This window comes from Solanum verrucosum, unplaced genomic scaffold (assembly GCF_900185275.1).
Source record: "Solanum verrucosum unplaced genomic scaffold, falcon-dt-bn FXZP01001241.1, whole genome shotgun sequence".
Lineage (NCBI taxonomy): Eukaryota > Viridiplantae > Streptophyta > Magnoliopsida > Solanales > Solanaceae > Solanum > Solanum verrucosum.
In genome coordinates this window covers 210,252-229,426 of record NW_026019556.1, presented here as the reverse complement: position 1 = coordinate 229,426, position 19,175 = coordinate 210,252, and the positions used below count along the sequence as shown (strand labels likewise).

Below are 19,175 nucleotides of genomic sequence, written 5' to 3'. Positions count from 1 at the left end.
GGACCGTCAATCGATCTACGGTCCGTAGGTCACGTCCATAGATCGGGATCGACAGCCAAAACTTTTTGGGAATTGATGGTGATTCACTTCAAAAGGGTCACAACTCTTAGAATCATAATTCCCTCAATCATACAATAGGTTTCAAGTTAAATACACAACCTAATCATGTCTCACAACGAACAATAACTTCAACAACACCACCAACAACATCAACAACAACTAACAACTTCAACACTTCAACAACAATTCCAATCTTTTCTCAAATCATAGAATAAACTTAGTGTGTGGGAGGGAAAGGATCAACCCACACGGAAACTCACATACCTAATAGGGATCACCCCCGACGATAATCCACGACGGAAACTTGTTGATCTCCTTTCTCCTCTTTCTTCTCTTCTTCTTCTTCTCCTTCTTCTCTTCTTCACTCTCAAGAACCCTAACTCTTTCTCTTCAAAATGGGACAAAAATGATCCAAAGATCATCCTAATACAACATTATGAGCTCACAAGAAATGATTTGTGAAAAGACCAAAATGCCCTTAATTTTCCGGACGGATTTCCCTTCCAACTGCCCAACTTCTAAAGGGTATAACTCCCTCATACGAACTCGGAATTTAGAAAAGTCAGTGGCGTTGGAAAGATCGTTCCACGAGCTTCGCAACCATAACTGGAACTACTTCTAACTCATCCTGAGCTAGGAGTTACGACTACTCAAAGTTGGCCAAAACTCACTGATTTCCACACTTAGCCAAATTTCCAGATTTCAAGCTCCTTCAAAGCCACTTAAATTGTCGGATGTTACAGTTAATCTGTCAACAATTACCCATAAAGAATCAAACTTACCCAATGTGTTTGGCAGACCAACCACGAAATCCATTGCAATTCTTTCCCACTTCCATTCAGGAATGGACATTCATTGAAGTGTCCCTCTAGGCCTCTGATGCTCGTACTTTACCTACTGACAATTTGGGCATTGGGCAACAAAATCAACAATGTCACGCTTCATTCTACTCCACCAATAATGTTGTCTCGGATCACGATACATCTTGGTTGCACCAGGATGTATAGAATACCTCGAACTATGTGCCTCTGCAAGGATAGTATGAGTCAAATCATCAACACGGGGCACACATACCCGCCCCTTAATTCTCAAGACACCTTCCTCATCAATCACAACCTCTTTAGCCTCTCCTCTCAATACCATGTCTTGAATTCGACTCAACTTCTCATCATCAAACTGCTTTCCTTTAAGCTTGTCAAGAAAAGATCTTGCCTCCACAAAATCCAAGATCCTCCTTTCTCAATTACATTCAGTCTCATAGTCATTAGGCAGAGTTTAAACCTCTCTAGCCAATGGGCGTTTAGAAACTTATAAGTGGGCTAAACTCCCATGCTCCCTGCTTTTCTACTTAGGGCATCAACCATAATATTAGCTTTTCCTGGGTGATATAGAATAGTAATGTCATATTCTTTCAGTAACTCCATCCACCTCCTTTGCCTCAAATTCAAGTCCTTCTGAGTGAACACATATTGTAAACTACGATGATCTGTATACACTTCACACTTGACCCCATGTAGATAATGCCTCCACTGCTTAAATGCAAATACAACTGCAGCCAACTCCAAATCATAGGTCGGATAGTTACGTTCATGCACTTTCAATTGCCTTGAAGCATAGGCAAATACATTACTCTCCTGCATTAGCACTGCACCTAAACCAAAATAAGATGCATCACAATAAACAATGAAATTCTTACCTTCCACAGGCAAGGCAAGAATCCGTGCAGTAGTCAACAAGGTCTTGAGTTTCAGGAAGTTCTCTTCACACTCATCCGACCATACAAAGGGAACATTCTGCTTGGTCAGTTGGGAAGCAATGGAAGAAAATCCCTTAATGAACCGACGGTAGTAGCTAGCTAAACCAACAAAACTCCTTACCTCTGAAACATTAGTAGGCCTTACCCAACTCTTCACTGCTTTGATTTTAGTGGGATCCACCATCACTCCATCCTTAGAAACCACGTGCCCCAAGAAGGACATTGAATTGAGCCAAAGCTCACACTTCGAGAATTTGGTATAAAGCCTTTTCTCCCTTAACAACCCCAATACAATTCTCAAATGCTCTGCGTGTTCTTTCCTGCTCTTGGAGTAGATCAGTAGTATCATCAATAAATACAATAACGAAGAGATCCAAGCATGGCTTAAAAATTCCATTCATCAGGCTTATGAAAGCAACAGGTGCATTCGTAAGCCCAAAAGACATTACTAAGAACTCATAATGTCCATACCTTGTTCGAAAAGCAGTCGTTGGCACATCCATTGCTCGTATTTTTAGTTGATGATAACCGTACCTCAAATCAATTTTTGAGAACACACAAGCACCCTGTAACTGATCAAACAAGTCATTAATGCGAGGAATGTGGGGTACTTGTTCTTAATAGTCACCTTATTCAACTGCATGTAGTCTATGCACATCCGAAAACTACCATCGTTCTTCACAAATAAAATTGGAGCACTCCAAGGAGAGGCACTCGGTCTAATAAAACCTTTACCTAACAACTGCTGAAGTTGGGCCTTGAACTCTCTCAACTCAGCTGGGGCCATTCTATAAGGGGGTTGGAAATGGGGCGAGTCCCCGGCTCCAGGTCAATAAAAAAATCATTATCCCTATCAATTGGCATACCAGACAAGTCTGCAGGAAAAACATCCACAAACTCACGAACTATCAAAACAGTTTCGATCGAAGGCACTTTGGAAGTATCATCCCTGAGATGTGCCAAGAAAGCTGGACAACCCTTACTCACCAACCTCTTAGAACGAAGAAAAGAGAAAATACGAACTCGGGCAGGAATATAGTCAACCTCCCATACCAGCGGATCTATCCCAGGCTTGGCCAAAGTCACAGTCTTAGCATTACAATCTAAGATAGTAAAATATGGAGAAAGCCAAGTCATACCCAGAATTACATAGAAATCAACCATCTCCAAAATAATCAAATCTACATAAGTTTTGCTCCCCATAAAAGTCACAAGGCAAGACCTATACACCTTCACAACTAACACAAACTCAACAACATGAGTAGAGACACGAATAGGCATGTCAAGCTAGTTACAATGCAAATCAAGTCCATTAGCTAATAAGGAAGATACATAAGAAAATGTGGATCCAGGATCAAACAATACAGAAGCCATGAGATCACAGACCAGAAGAGTACCTGTGATAATAACATTGGATGCCTCTGCCTCTGGCCTCCCGGGGAAAGCATAACAATGGGCTTTATGACATGTCTATCCATTGCCTCTATCGGGCTGTGCTACAGTAGTTCCAACCTGCCCGCCACCCTGGCAGAACTGGTGACCACCATTACCTTGGCCACCACGTCCTCCTGAATGACGACCTCTACCATGACCACCCCTACCTCTAACTGCTGGAGATGTGTAACTCTGATCATACCGAGCCTGACTCTTCCTCAGACAGTATTTCGTGATATGCTCAGCCTCACCGCATCCATAGCAAGTCCTGGAGTCGAGAGTTTGTCTCTTTGAAGACAAAGAAGACTGAAGATAACCCCCAAACTCAGAAAAAGGCTTGTTGGTCGGTGACCGACCCTCATGTGAAACCTGCAATGAAGACTGAAGAGGACGGGGTGGATAACCCCCAGAACTCTGCCCTCTGGAGTAAGAACCACTAACCTCACCTTCTTTACGGAACTTCTTAAATGTTGACACCTTGGTGAAGTCATCTGGCTTCACCCCCTTTACTTCTATTACAAAATCAACCACTTCTTGAAAAGATTTTGCAGAAGCAGCTACTTGTAATGCTGGAATCTGCAAATCTTACCTCAGTCCCTTCACAAAGCGGCGAATCCGCTCTTGCGGACTGAATCAAAGCTGAGGGGCATATCTGGATAATGCACGAAATTTGGCCTCATAGGCTGCAATCGACATCTTTCTTGCTCTATGTTCAGGAACTTATCTCCCCTCCTGTCCCTCAAAGTCCGAGTATATACTTCTCCATGAAGAAGCTAGAAAATGCTGCCTAAGTCATAGGTGGTGCCTTTGCTGGTCGACATTCAACATGAGACCTCAACCACATTTTGGCATCCCCCTGAAACTGGTAGGTAACAAACTCAACACCGAATCGCTCCACTATGTCCTTCTTATGAAGCAGCTTGTGACAATCCACATGGAAATCATAAGCATCTTCAGATTCAGTACCCTTGAAGATGGGAGGTTTCAACTTTAAGAACTTAATAAAGAGATCATGCTGGTCACTAGTCATTATAGGCCTTGTAGTCAATCAAGGAAACATGCATGTTTCCAAGGATGCATCCATGCGGGGAGCCACAACAGCTGCATGTTGTACTCCTTGTACTTGAGTTGCTAGTGCAGAAAACGCTGGGGTGCCTGGCCCTGATCAGATAACCCGCTAAGATAAGTGAGAACCTGGTTGATCATCTCTGGAGTAGGCTGGGGTGGTGCTTCCTTCTCATGAATCTTGCTCATCCTCCCCCTCATCACCCTCTCTCGCTACCTCGTCATCCAGTGGAGGGGTCACTACTCCATCTCTAGTTGGACCAGTTGCTTATCCTCTGCCTCTAGTGGGCCTTCTCCTGCGACCTCTACCACGGCCTCTTGCCATTACTCCCCCTCGGGGTGCAGCCCCAATAGTTGGCTCAGGGGCACCCTGTTTTGCTGGTGTTGGTGTTGCCATAGTTGTTGCTCTAGTTCTGACCAAACAAAACATGTCACTTTCTATGGTATCTTGGTTTCCATAAATGCTTCCAAGGCCACTACACATTAAGGTGGTTGTTCTGATTCCTCATATAATTGTTGTCTTGACTGAAAAGATCCCTATACTGTCTCTCAGCCACCGCAATCTATCTTGTTCTAGTGAGACTCCTTTTGAAGAAATTGAGAATATTGAGGAATTCTATGAATCTATCCATATCCTAAGTCATTTAGAGGCCTTCTGTCACTGAGATCCCAGCCTTGGTTACTCCAAACTTCAGTGATATTAGCTTTTTGTTGTTGATGTAGTATGAGAACATCTGGAAATAGAAGCCTGAGGGCACCTCCAACCTTATACTCTATTTTACTCTCAAAATATAGAGTTCTCTATTTTGTTAGACAACCAACTACAACCCAATTCTCTATTTTACTCTCTAAAAAAGAATATTCTCCTCTCTCCTCAGTATATTCTATTTTAATCTTATTTTCTTATTTCATAATATAAATCTTTTCTTTCTTTTTCCCAAATAATCACTTTATATAATTTTCACGTGATATAAAATTTTACTATTTCAAAATTTTTATATAACATAAATTTATATTTTATTCTACATTTCTAAATAACATAAATTGCAAGAAAATATTATATAATATACTAATTAATGGACAAATTCAAATAAAAGTGAAATACAATCACATAAACACTCAACTTTCACAATTATTACTTTACTCCCATAAATGCTCTACTAATGCATTACGAAGTTTAAAGTGAGCATTTTTGTCCTTAATTTTTTTTATGTCTAACTAAAAATTATTCCATCCGGAGATTTTCATCTACCACCATTTATGTAGTTGGAGCCTCTATGGCATCTTGAATTGGTCCATTAAGATCATGTTCATCCTAGTGTTATCAAAGGCGCGCTTAAGCCTTGAAGCGAGGCTCAAAATGTGTTGAGCGCTTTGCCTCGCTTTATGTGTGCTTAAGTGTTGTCATCAAGGTTCTAAGGCAAACATTTCCTTGCCAATGAGCCTCTTATGAAGAAGTGACATTAAATAATTGATATTTCACTTTATCATAATTTTTTTCAATTTCTTTGGTCATATATTTGTCATTCATATTTATAATTATTAGTCTTGGACTAAATATATATATATCTTTTCATTAGTGGAATATCTTGTTTCTGCATCATTAAAAGTACCACTTGTGTACCTGCAAATTTCATTTAAATTGGTTTGCAATAATGCTCCCCAATGATAATCAGATGCATCAGTTTGTAAAACTAGATTATCACTATCATCCGGTAATCTGAGTTTTGGTACCATTAATTTCTGGATGTTTATTTAAAACAGGGTTGCGGAATAAATATGTAAATACTGTTTTTAAGCAGTGAATACTCTATAATTTTTTAAGATTGATAGAACATTTTTGTATTCAAAATACTCTTGTTTTCTATATATTTTCCTTTCATTTATGGAAAATATTAGAGTTTCATAAGGATGACTAGCATTATCATATACTAACTCCATTTCTTTGATTGCCTTATTCATATGTAATAAAGCCTTTTTATGCTTCCATGCTCTTTTTCTTATGCTATGCAAAGATCTTTGTAAAAAATTCATTTTTATGCTAATATAAGCATGTAAATATGCAAACAGCATGATATGCAGATAGCATGATTGATTTTAGTTCCTAAAATTTTTAACTAAATTATTTTTGATTCCCTGTAGGTACTAAGTATTTCTTCTTATGTCTAAGTAATGTATGCAATATAGTGTATTTGTAAAATTAATAATATGAAACAAAAGTTTGCGTGTATACCTTCCTTCTCTTTCTTCGATGAACAGTCTTTATCACTTCTGCAGAAGTTCTCCCTTCAGGCTATGAACAGTTTTTCGCCTAACAACCTCAGTTTTACAGCTACTTCCTTACTGTTCCTCCATAAGGCTGAAGATCGCAACCTTCACTTAAGACTATTGATGGAATTATAAGAAGAGAGGTATAAAAACCAACTGTTTATTTCATATGTTAATTTTTACAAAGACACAATACAATCACTACTCACAACATAATTAAAAATACTTTTCCCTGACGGGAGAAGTACTACTCACAACACTTCATCTCTCGGAAGGTACCTAACATTTTTCTAAGATGGGGTTTTCTCGGAAAATGTAGTCTGCCTTCTCTGTATGAAGTTCCTCTCCTTTTATAGTTGTAAGGAGGGACTTATTACAAAAGAAAATTTATTTAGGGACCTCTCTAAACTATTTAATAATTATCTTCAAGTCCTTCGCTTTACTTGATTGCTGGGGCCGAAGATTCCTTGAGATAAGATAATGGACGCTCCATTGTCTTCTTTTGAATAATTGGCCGACATGATGTGACCTTTGTCTTTGAGAAAAAGAAAAGGATTCCTTTTCTTTATTGTTTCATGACGTAAGTGATCATGTCATCTTCTTTGTCTTCATCTTTATGCTACATCAGGCATGATCATGATCTAGCATTTTGCATGCTAGTTTCCATGTTTCTTCAGTGGCTCCTAGCCTGTGAAGTTCTATGTCGAGTATTCTCTCTTTTAGTTATTTGGACTTAGTTTTACCTTTAGTAATCAAGACTCAATCACTGTCTTGATCGATGACTCTACAATCTTCCTTGTAAAATCTTGTAAGAATAGCGTATAAGGCTTTTATTCCTAATGCTCTTCTTGTTTGGATCTATTTTTTATTAAGGTGGGGAAGTTTTTTATCAACTCCGGTGGCCTTAACATTAAATTCCTTAATTTTCTCAACTGAAATGTAGTTGAGGGTAGGATAATATGCTTGCAAATCTTGACATTCCATTGATATGCTAAAGAATCTGCAGTACACTCCATTGCCTTGTGCAAAATTTTTAATTGCCTCGAACAACTTTGATGGTAGTTGGGATATTTCCTTTAGATCTGGTTTTGTATATACGCGATCTAAATACCCAAATTCGAATAATTGAGCTGTGAAGCCCGGTATTCCATTAGGAAAAATTGATATTCTAGGAAACAAACTCGTTGTTCCTAAAACACCGTATGTTTCTCCACTTTCTTCTAGGAGATTATAGATGTATCAGGTAAAAGCAAGATACTCTTCTTCCTTCGGGTGTTGCTTTCCAACCTGAAACGAAGAAAAAACTTTTGTTCCTGATGGAACTTGGTTAGTTTTACTTTCTGGTTTCCCAGATATAATTCTTTCAGCTTTCGCTGATGATGAGCTTGTTGCTTCATTTGCTAGGCTTTTTTCCTTATCTTTCGATTCAGAAATTGGCATATCCTTGCTTACCATTGAGATGTTTTTGGCACTAGGTGCTAGTGGGACATCTCCTGCCACTTTGTTGGGATTAATATTCCCTTTCAGATTTGAATTCTGGGAAGGACGTGTGTCCAGATGCTCACACAAGAGTAAAAATTCTCTCATGTTTTCAGCTTGAGCAGTACTAAGCTGATTTATTTCGAATTGTAATATCCGAGATTGTTCAGACAGCCTTGATAGCTCGTCTCTTATTTTTAAAAGCTTTTGACTTTTTTCATCAATGGACTCATCCACTTTCTTCATTCCTTCATATATCTTGTTCACCAGGATTTTTGTCTGATTGTCCATATTAGACGTTTCTGGAAATGAAGTCTGCAAGAAAATTATCATTTCCTTTAATGTATTCTAATGAAAATGAATAGAAAGATAATAACACCTGCCATCTGTGCAATCTTCTGTATTGCGGTTCGGAAGGTAGCTTATTAAATATTAGCCCTGAAACTTGCGTATTATCAGTTGTAATAATAAATTGTTTTGGTAAAAGAAAAGCAGAAAATTTTCTGATTCCTCTAACAATTGCTAATAATTCCTTTTCATTAGTGGAATATCTTGTTTCTGCATCATTAAAAGTACCACTTGTGTACTTGCAAATTTCATTTAAATCGGTTTGCAATAATGCTCCCCAATGATAATCAGATGCATCAGTTTGTAAAACTAGATTATCACTATCTTCCGGTAATCTGAGTTTTGGTAACTTAGCACATTCTTCTTTTAGACTTTTGATGCACTGTGTGTGCTCTTCTGTCCATCCAAGTCTATTGGATTTTCTTATTAATTTTTGTAGTATATTCCATTTTTTTGCTAAATCCGGAATAAACTCTCCTGCATAATTCAAACAACCTAGAAATTTTTGAATTTCTTGTTTTGTTGTTAATTTGTCAGGAAACTCTATAATCTTTCTAGAGATATGAGATTGGAGTTCAATTCCATTTTTTGAAATAATCATTCCTAAGAATTCTATTTCATTTTTGTTTATGTCAGCCTTTTTCTGACTTAAAACAATTCCATTTTTTAAACAGATTTCTGAAAATTCTTTCAGATGTTTTAAATGTTCTTCATATGTTTTGGAACATATTAGAATGTCATCTATATAGACTATTAAAAAATTCTTTTCTGAGAATATTTTATCCATTTTTCTTTGGAATATTTGTGGTGCATTTTTTAGCCCAAAAGGCATAAATAACCACTCATAATGTCCATTAGGAGTACTGAAAGCAGTTAACTGTATTGAGTTTTCTGCCAATTTTATTTGCCAAAATCCACTTTTACAGTCAAATTTTGAAAAATATGTTTTTCCTTTTGCAAGGTTAATCAAATTATTTTTATTTGGGATAAAATATCCATCAAATAAGCAGTTCTTATTTAGCTCTTTGTAGTTTATTACCATTCGAGTTTTTCCTCTTTTTATTTCAGCATGGTTTCTTACCATAAATGCTGGGCTACTATGAGGACTTTTACTCATTCTTATTAATTTTAAATTGAGTAATTCTTTAATTTGAATTTTGAATTCAATTTTGTCTTCTTCGTTGTAGAGCATGGGTCTTACTCTAATGATTATACTAGGGTCTTTTAAAGTCAAAGTTGCCCTTTCATGATATTGTTCCCATTTTTCTAATGGATTTTCTCCATAGGATTTCTGTAAATTCTCTTTAATCTTTTCTAGATTAAGACATTTACAAGTGATTTTTCTTAGATTTTCTAAGTATTTTCTTTTAAAATTTCCGTTATCGTTTTCCAGATTATACGGGTTTTGTTTTCTTGGGACTTTGATGAAGTGTCCACAAGGAGTTTTTAGGCTTATCATATACAAAGTTTGATGATAATCCTGAAATTGCTGTATAAAATCATTTCCCAATAATAAATCTGTTTTCAGTTTATCATAAGCAAATAATTTATTTATAGAAACAATTGTTGATCCTAGGATTATTTCTACTTTCTCCTTAGATCTTGAAAGTTTTTCTTTATCTCCTGTGATCCCAATCATAGAGATATTATTTCTATTCATGTCCCAATCTTTAATTAAAAAAGATTTTGCTAGACTTGCTTCAGATCCATTGTCTATTTGACAACAGGTTGTTAATTTCGTATCATAGAATGTTATTTATTTCTATGAAAACGGATACTTTGAAAATTGTTTCTTTAGGCATTTATATTTTTGGTATGAAACAAGTTTCACCTTTATATAGCATTTCTATTCCATTTTTTCCAATGCTATAATCTTCTAATTTATTTAGGAATAGATTTCCTAAAATTAACTCTTGATCACTCTCGTGATTTGTAATGTAACAAGGAACTGTTATTCTTATAGTATCTAGTTGTATTGGTAAATCTACCATGTTTTTACAACTAAAGTTATTACCTTCAAAGGTTTTATAGGTATAATGCTCTCCTTCGTAAACTAGTATTCCATCTATTAGGATACCTTTTACATGGTTAGCAGTTGCTCCTGTTTGTATCAAGATTTCTTGATATTTCCACTCTATTCCATTGAAGATTCTCCCTTTTATTTTTGTTATATTTGGAGTTTCAATTTTTAAAGAATATCTATTAGATATACTTTTTCTAATAGAATTTCTTCCATATTCTATCGAAAGTCTAGGGTTGCTAGTACTTCCTATTTCTTGTGTTTTTCCAAATCGAATTTCATATTCATCTGGAATTTGGGTTTGTTGAATTTCTGCTTCAACTATTCTTGCAATTCTTGCGCATTCCTGATCTATTTCGATCATTCCTTTATTTTTATACACCTTACCATAGTTTGAATTTGTAACTGTGTATAATGCTTGGTAATATATACTCATTATATGATTACCTGGTTTAAATAGATCATTTCTTTTGATCTGAAAATGTAAACTCAATGCGTCATTAAAATCAGCATCTTTGAGTGATATACAATATTTTGGATAATATGTAAATAGGAGTTTTGTATAGGCTAGGTTTCCCTCTACTATACCAAGATTTCCTTCTCTTGCATTTATGAATCTTTCATCTGATAAATTTATCACTATTGGACAATTGATTCCTTCTTTAAAAGTCGATTTGACTAATATTTGGATTCCTCCTAAATGAACACAATTCATTTTCTTTCTTTTTCTTTCTAGAATTTTCCTAAGAATTTGATCTATCATAGGTTTAGTTAACAGGTTTAGTTTATGCTTTCCTGTTGTTTGGGTAATTTCTATTACCTTTTCTATTTCTTGATATTCACGATAAGAAATTTTATCTCTTGCAAACATTATTTGCATTCTGCTTAGTAGATTGTCTTCTACTTTAAGATTTAGTTTTAATCCTTGGATTTTTCTGAATGTTTCTCCATCAAAGGTTGCTTTTAAAGCATATCCTCGATGATCTTCTTCTGTTTCTAGGATTTGAACAGAATCATCTCTTTCTTGTATTTCTCTATTCATTTAGGCAGATTCTTTTGAACTGGTTGAATATTCTTCATAGATTTCATCATAGAAATAATCACTTTCTATAGACTTTGTTGATTTGAGATCTGAATCAATTTCTATTCTATCTATTTTTGAGATTTTTACTCGTTTTTTGTTACATTCGTAACTTTTATGGCCTTCTTCGCCAATTTCTGAATCGAAAGATAAGGAAAAAAGCCTAGCAAATGAAGCAACAAGCTCATCATCAGCGAAAGCTGAAAGAATTATATCTGGGAAACCAGAAAGTAAAACTAACCAAGTTCCATCAGGAACAAAAGTGTTTTCTTCGTTTCAGGTTGGAAAGCAACACCCGAAGGAAGAAGAGTATCTTGCTTTTACCAGATACATCTATAATCTCCAAGAAGAAAATGGAGAAACATACGGTGTTTTAGGAACAACGAGTTTGTTTCCTAGAATATCAATTTTTCCTAATGGAATACCGGGCTTCACAGCTCAATTATTCGAATTTGGGTATTTAGATCGCGTATATACAAAACCAGATCTAAAGGAAATATCCCAACTACCATCAAAGTTGTTCGAGGCAATTAAAAATTTTGCTCAAAGCAATGGAGTGTACTGCAGATTCTTTAGCATATCAATGGAATGTCAAGATTTGCAAGCATATTATCCTACCCTCAACTACATTTCAGTTGAGAAAATTAAGGAATTTAATGTTAAGGCCACCGGAGTTGATAAAAAACTTCCCCACCTTAATAAAAAATAGATCCAAACAAGAAGAGCATTAGGAATAAAAGCCTTATACGCTATTCTTACAAGATTTTACAAGGAAGATTGTAGAGTCATCGATCAAGACAGTGATTGAGTCTTGATTACTAAAGGTAAAACTAAGTCCAAAGAACTAAAAGAGAGAATACTCGACATAGAACTTTACAGGCTAGGAGCCACTGAAGAAACATGGAAACTAGCATGCAAAATGCTAGATCATGATCATGCCTGATGTAGCATAAAGATGAAGACAAAGAAGATGACGTGAGCACTTACGTCATGAAACAATAAAGAAAAGGAATCCTTTTATTTTTCTCAAAGACAAAGGTCACATCATGTCGGCCAATTATTCAAAAGAAGACAATGGAGCGTCCATTATCTTATCTCAAGGAATCTTCGGCCCCAGCAATCAAGTAAAGCGAAGGACTTGAAGATAATTATGAAATAGTTTAGAGAGGTCCCTAAATAAATTTTCTTTTGTAATAAGTCCCTCCTTACAACTATAAAAGGAGAGGAACTTCATACAGAGAAGGCAGACTACATTTTCCGAGAAAATCCCATCTTAGAAAAATGTTAGGTACCTTCTGAGAGATGAAGTGTTGTGAGTAGTACTTCTCCCGTCAGGGAAAAGTATTTTTAATTATGTTGTGAGTAGTGATTGTATTGTGTCTTTTTAAAAATTAACATATGAAATAAACAGTTGGTTTTTATACCTCTCTTCTTATAATCCCATCAATAGTCTTAAGTGAAGGTTGCGATCTTCAGCCTTATGGAGGAACAGTAAGGAAGTAGTCGTAAAACTGAGGTTGTTAGGCGAAAAACTGTTCATAGCCTGAAGGGAGAACTTCTGCAGAAGTGATAAAGACTGTTCATCGAAGAAAGAGAAGGAAGGTATACACGCAAACTTTTGTTTCATATTATTAATTTTACAAATACACTATATTGCATACATTACTTAGACATAAGAAGAAATACTTAGTACCTACAGGGAATCAAAAATAATTTAGTTAAAAATTTTAGGAACTAAAATCAATCATGCTATCTGCATATCATGCTGTTTGCATATTTACATGCTTATATTAGCATAAAGATGAATTTTTTACAAAGATCTTTGCATAGCATAAGAAAAAGAGCATGGAAGCATAAAAAGGCTTTATTACATATGAATAAGGCAATCAAAGAAATGGAGTTAGTATATGATAATGCTAGTCATCCTTATGAAACTCTAATATTTTCCATAAATGAAATGAAAATATATAGAAAACAAGAGTATTTTGAATAAAAAAATGTTCTATCAATCTTAAAAAATTATAGAGTATTCACTGCTTAAAAACAGTATTTACATATTTATTCCGCAACCCTGTTTTAAATAAATAGCCAGAAATTAATGGTATATATTTGTTTTCTTTTCTCCCTTTGTGCCTTTTTTCATTAAAGTCCACGCTTTGTTTGCACTTTGCGCTTTAAGCCCCTACATACCTTAGAGATTTTTTGCGCTTTTTGCCTTTGATAACACTGCTCTTCCTCGATTATCATGTTGTGCAGTATAATACATATAGTCATTATATCATGTAATACTTTCTTTCTCCAAAAATGTGACGGTCCCGCCATAATTGCAAAACTCCGAATGTACGTTCAAAAAATAATAATAAAATCAAATTATATTATTGATGAAAATTAGAAAAAAATTGAAATATTATTGATTTGGGATGAAAGTAGTATATATTAAATGATATATTTTTAAAATATTAAATTACATTTAAAAAGAATTATGAATATTAGATATTTAATTAATTGAATTATATATAAAATAATACATTAATTAGAAAATAATAGAAATAATAATAAAATATTAAAAAAAGTGAAATAGAGAGTGAATTTGGAGAACTACTATTCAACTCTCTAAAAATGAAGAATGGAGTTTAAAATAAAGAGGGGTTGGAGTGCCCATTCTCTATTTTACTCTCCAAATATAGAGAATGGAGAGTAAAATAGAGGTGGGTTGGAGATGGTCTGAGTGAACCAGGTCCTAATCAGTTGTCTTCCCAAAAGGAAGTTTTTGTGGCCATTCCCAACTTTGAAGCTAGTATTGATACTGAAAATCTGGCATAGATTTCTAATAGTCTTCCATACACTGACCCCATATACAGTGCTGACTGCTTTGGTCTTCCACGCATCTTCTTATCCACACTTCTCTTTAATTACCTTCTTTCAGAGTGATTGTCCTTCATTTGTATATCTCCATAACCACCTCATTAGCAAACTTTGATTTTGTTTCCTTGCATTCTTTATATCAAGTCCAGCAACTGTATTTCAGCCCGTTTCCATTTTAGGCCTAATTAGGGACTTTTAAGTCATTAATATGTAATAATTAGACCTAGTATAAATACTTGGTTTCCTAGAATAACTAGGGTTAGCTTACCTGTGATGATTGATGTATTTTGTAGAGTTGGATGGTATCCAAACTTTGATTCAAGATTTTTAAGGGTGTTTTCAAGTGGATTGATTCTATTTAAGGATATCCTATAGTTTAGGAGTACTATTTAAGTGCACTAAGTAGGGTTGTTGATATCTGTCAATTGTTCTTGTTGGTACTTTTAAGTTGTATCTTCTCTAAAGCCCTTTCAATTTCTTTCTTAAGTTCTTATTAATCCTACCCTAGCTTACATCATGAATGAGGATTAATCAGAAAACTCAGATCAGAAAAGCTAGTTGCTTCTTGTATGAGTCTACGACATCATCCTAATGAGACACAAGTGGTCATATATGGTGCTTTATGTTGATCAACTAAACATATGGAGATACTGTTTAATTAATCATTATGCATGATGATGGAGGAGTGTAACTATGAAAGCTCAGCCCTGTGCATAACCCCACAGACATTAACATTCCATTTAAGTAAATTTCATGCTCTAAGTTCTCTAATATTTAATGAAATAATTACTCTTAATCAGGCAAGTTTTTGAATTTGTATGAGCTAATAAGGTTCCTATAATTATTGAGTTCCATGAGAAAGATTAACACCAAGTGTTACTATGGCAATGTGAACAGACGTTCCAAGAGTCGTTATTGGCAGCTGGAGCTGGGATTTCCTTGGTTGATTCAGTGGTAATGTCTCAGTCTAAGCTGTTAGTAATATTTCAGTTTACTGGGAATACTTCGTTTAATGTAGCAATCAGTTCAGGGTGCGTTTTGTTGGTAAACTTCTCTCTCAAAGCTGGAGTAATTGTTTCATCTGATATTTCAGGTTGCAGCATCCAGAGTAAGCAAAGATCCTCCTGTTGCTTTTGCACTAATTCGACCTCCTGGTCACCATGCTGTTCCAAAGGGGGCCATGGGCTTTTGTGTGTTTGGAAATATTGCTATTGGTGCTCGTTATGCTCAAAGAATGCATGGATTGAAACGTGTTTTTATCATAGACTTTGATGTTCATCATGGAAATGGAACCAATGATGCCTTCTACGAGGACCCAGATATATTTTTCCTTTCAACTCACCAAGTAAGCTACACATTACATTGAACAAATTGCTTGGGAAATCTTGACGTTTTTACTTCTGAATCAACTGCTATTATAAAATGTAGTTTGAATGAACGAAAGAACATTCGGTTTTATCTAATAATTGAGCCAGATCTAGTGATCCACAAAAAATGATTATTCTTGACACTATGTTCAGTTCAAGGGTGCTTGGGACTTGGTGATTACTCCTCAGACGCTTTCCTTCATTTTATTTGTTACAAATGAGCAGAAATAAAACACATCAATTATGATTGTTGTCACGTCCCAAAATACCTCCTAGATGCAACTGAGATCTTCCAAGTGTTCTAAAAGTGCTGAAACTCAACCAAGCCCCTTGAGTACAAACTAAAACCATTCCATTAAGTCTCAAAATTCATTTTCAACTTATTTGAAGTCTCAAAACACATAATGAGATACATATACTAAAATGAAGGTGTTTGGTAGTTACAATTATCTTGTCGAACATCAGCAAGGTTAATTTTTGGTTTGGTGGATTTGTATGGCTCTCCACTTCTTTCGGTGGAAGTGAAGATCAATGCACAAGTCATAGAAAACAAAGAAATTTCAAGTATCTTGGGTCCATAATCTAAGGAGATGGGGAGATTGATGAGGATGTCGTCGTATTGGAACAGGGTGGGTGAAATGAAGGCTCATATCCAGGGTACTGGGTGATAATATTGTGTTGCCAAGGCTTAAAGGTAAATTCTACAGTGTGCTAGTTAGACCGATATTTTTGTATGAGGCTGAGTGTTGGTTAGTCAAGAACGCGAACATTTAAATAATAAATGTAACGGAGATGAAGATGCTCAGATGGATGTATGGGCTTATTACAAGAGATATGATTAGAAACATGAGGTTATACAGGGTAAGGTGGCAGTAGCGACTGTGGCGGACAAGATAGGGATACGAGGTTGAGATGGTTTGAGCATGTGAGGAGGAGGGTGTATTGGCATGATGGGCAAATCATAGAGTATCTTGTAGGATCTACATTAAATATTCTCAATATGGAATATGTAAGATTTATTCTTGATCCTTTGTTACTTTTGATTTTGTTGGAAGCTTTTGTATTCTTAGTTATTCGTCAACTGTTAGTCCTAAGTATGTAGAGACTAAATACTTAGGGTTCTTGGTCTTGGTTATTTTAGCTATTTTTTTTTTCTTATCATTGTGTTTTTGATTTTCGCTATTCAAAAACATGACTTCACATCGGTACAGTGTTATCAAAAGCAAAGAGCGGAAAACAACTCTAAGGTTCGTGGGGATATAAGCGCAAAGTGCAAATAAAACGTGGGCTCTAATGAAAAAAGGCGCAAAGGGAGAAAAAAATACAAATTATATGTTTAGTCCAAGACAAATAATTTATAAGTATGAATGAAAAATGTAAGAACAAAGAAATTTGAAAAATAATTACGATAAAGTGAAATATCAATGACTTAGTATTGTCTCTTGAGAAGAGGTTCATTGGCAAGGAAAAGTATGACTTAGAACTTGATGACGACACTGAAGCGAACATTAAGCGAGGCAAAACATTCAACATGTTTTGAGCCTTGCTATAGGGCTTGAGTGCACTTTCAATAACACTGCATCAGTTTGAGTCCTTCAATGTTCGTTCCACTAGAAAAATGTGGAACAAATTATTTTGTGTGGAAATTTTTGTTTCAACTATTTGTCACTGGAAAAAGAATTATGGGGCCATATAGATGGAAGTGATTCAGTGGAAAGTCAAAGATGCTCAAGTGATGACATGGAATTTAGGGTCAATTCACCCTCTTATTGTCCTTAATCTCAGGATATATAAGACTGCAAAGGCCATATAAGATTATTTATATAAGGTTTACAACAATGACAATAGCATAAGACACTTTCAGTTAAAGCATGAAATTGCTAATTACTCTTAACAAAGTCTTTCTATTCAGGATTATTTTTCTAGAGTTCAAAACTTAGGGCTAAATTTACTAATATTGTTTATGTTGAAATACGTGTTGAATCTCTTTCTATAATACAAGCAAAGCAAGCGAGACCAACTTTTTTTTGATGAAATTGCGATTTGATTTTGAGTGTTTGCTCTAACTTGATAAATCGTGATCTGTCTCCCTCCTTGGATATCTATTTTAGGGAATTACTTCGTGTAGAGCAACGTCTTCTCACACAAAACGTTTTCAAGCAAGAAAATGTTCAGATTGTTGCATTTGCTGCTCAAGGAAGAAGATATGGTAGGGATATGAGCATATTCAATGCTATAGTTGCAAGCAATATGTGCTAGTAAAAAAATGTGAGAGGTTGATTATAACAAGAGTTGGGAAAAATAGAGGTATAGGCCGAAGAAGAACTAGGGAGAGGTGATTGGATAGGACATGTGGCAACTTCAGCTTACTGAGGACATGACGCTAGATAAGAAGATGTTGAGAGAGAGGATCATACTAGAAGGTTAGTAGGTAGCTAAGTGTTGTTACATTGTGTGGGAGAGGCATGGAGCTAGCCCTTCTCCGCTTCTCCATATTATAGTATTATTTAGTAATCGTATAGTTCTTATCTTCATTTGCCTTGTATCTTGTTATTAGATAGGGGGAGATGATTAGACTGACCCTAGATAAGAAAATGTGGAGGGCGAGGATTAGGCTAGAAGGTTGGTATGGTAGGTAGCCGAGTGTTGTCATACTTTGTGTGGGAGAGGCATGGGGCTAACCTCCTCTCCGCTTCTTATTAGTAGCATTATTTAGTAATCGCACTGTTTCTTTTCTTCAATGTGTAGTACTATCTGTTGCTTTATTTGCCTTGTATCTTGTTATTTTGCTGTCATATTTTTGTGCTACCATGCAATCAGATTATTCTCTTTTCTTTCAAGCCGAGGGTTTATCGGAAACAACCTCTCTACCCCACAAAAGGTAGGGTGAGGTCTGCCTATATCCTACCTTATCCAGACCCCACTTGTGGAATCACACTGGGTATGATATTGTTATCTTCTTTTACCTACTACATTACAAGGAAACAACCTTCACCCCTGCTGATGCGTTCCTCGTTTCACCTCATTCAAACGTTGTGTTTAGAGGAAAACAGAATTTCTGTCATTATATGCCAGCTATGCACCTCGATGTGTAGAATTAATACAGTCTGGAACTTAACAATTGCATGGATTTTATCAGTCATGCTCACTTATCCTTGGATCGATGTTGGCTGGAAGTTATCCAGGGACTGGTAAGATAGATCAAATTGGTAGTGGAAATGGTGAAGGATCAACATAAATCTCCCTTTACCTGGAGGATCAGGTGATACAGCAATGCGAACAGTTTTTGATGAAGTTATTGTACCATGTGCTCAAATGTTCAAGCCAGATATAATCCTTGTTTCAGCTGGGTAATTTTCCTGTCTGTCAAGATAGTCTCAACATTCAGAATATAAAACGAAACATATGACTTAAACACAGTTCCTTTTACTT

General features: G+C 35.7%; 1 pseudogene; it reads left to right on the top strand.

The window, feature by feature from the left end:
- Positions 1-19,175, top strand: part of LOC125815374 (histone deacetylase 14, chloroplastic-like) — a 31,633-nt pseudogene that overhangs the window by 11,840 nt on the left and 618 nt on the right.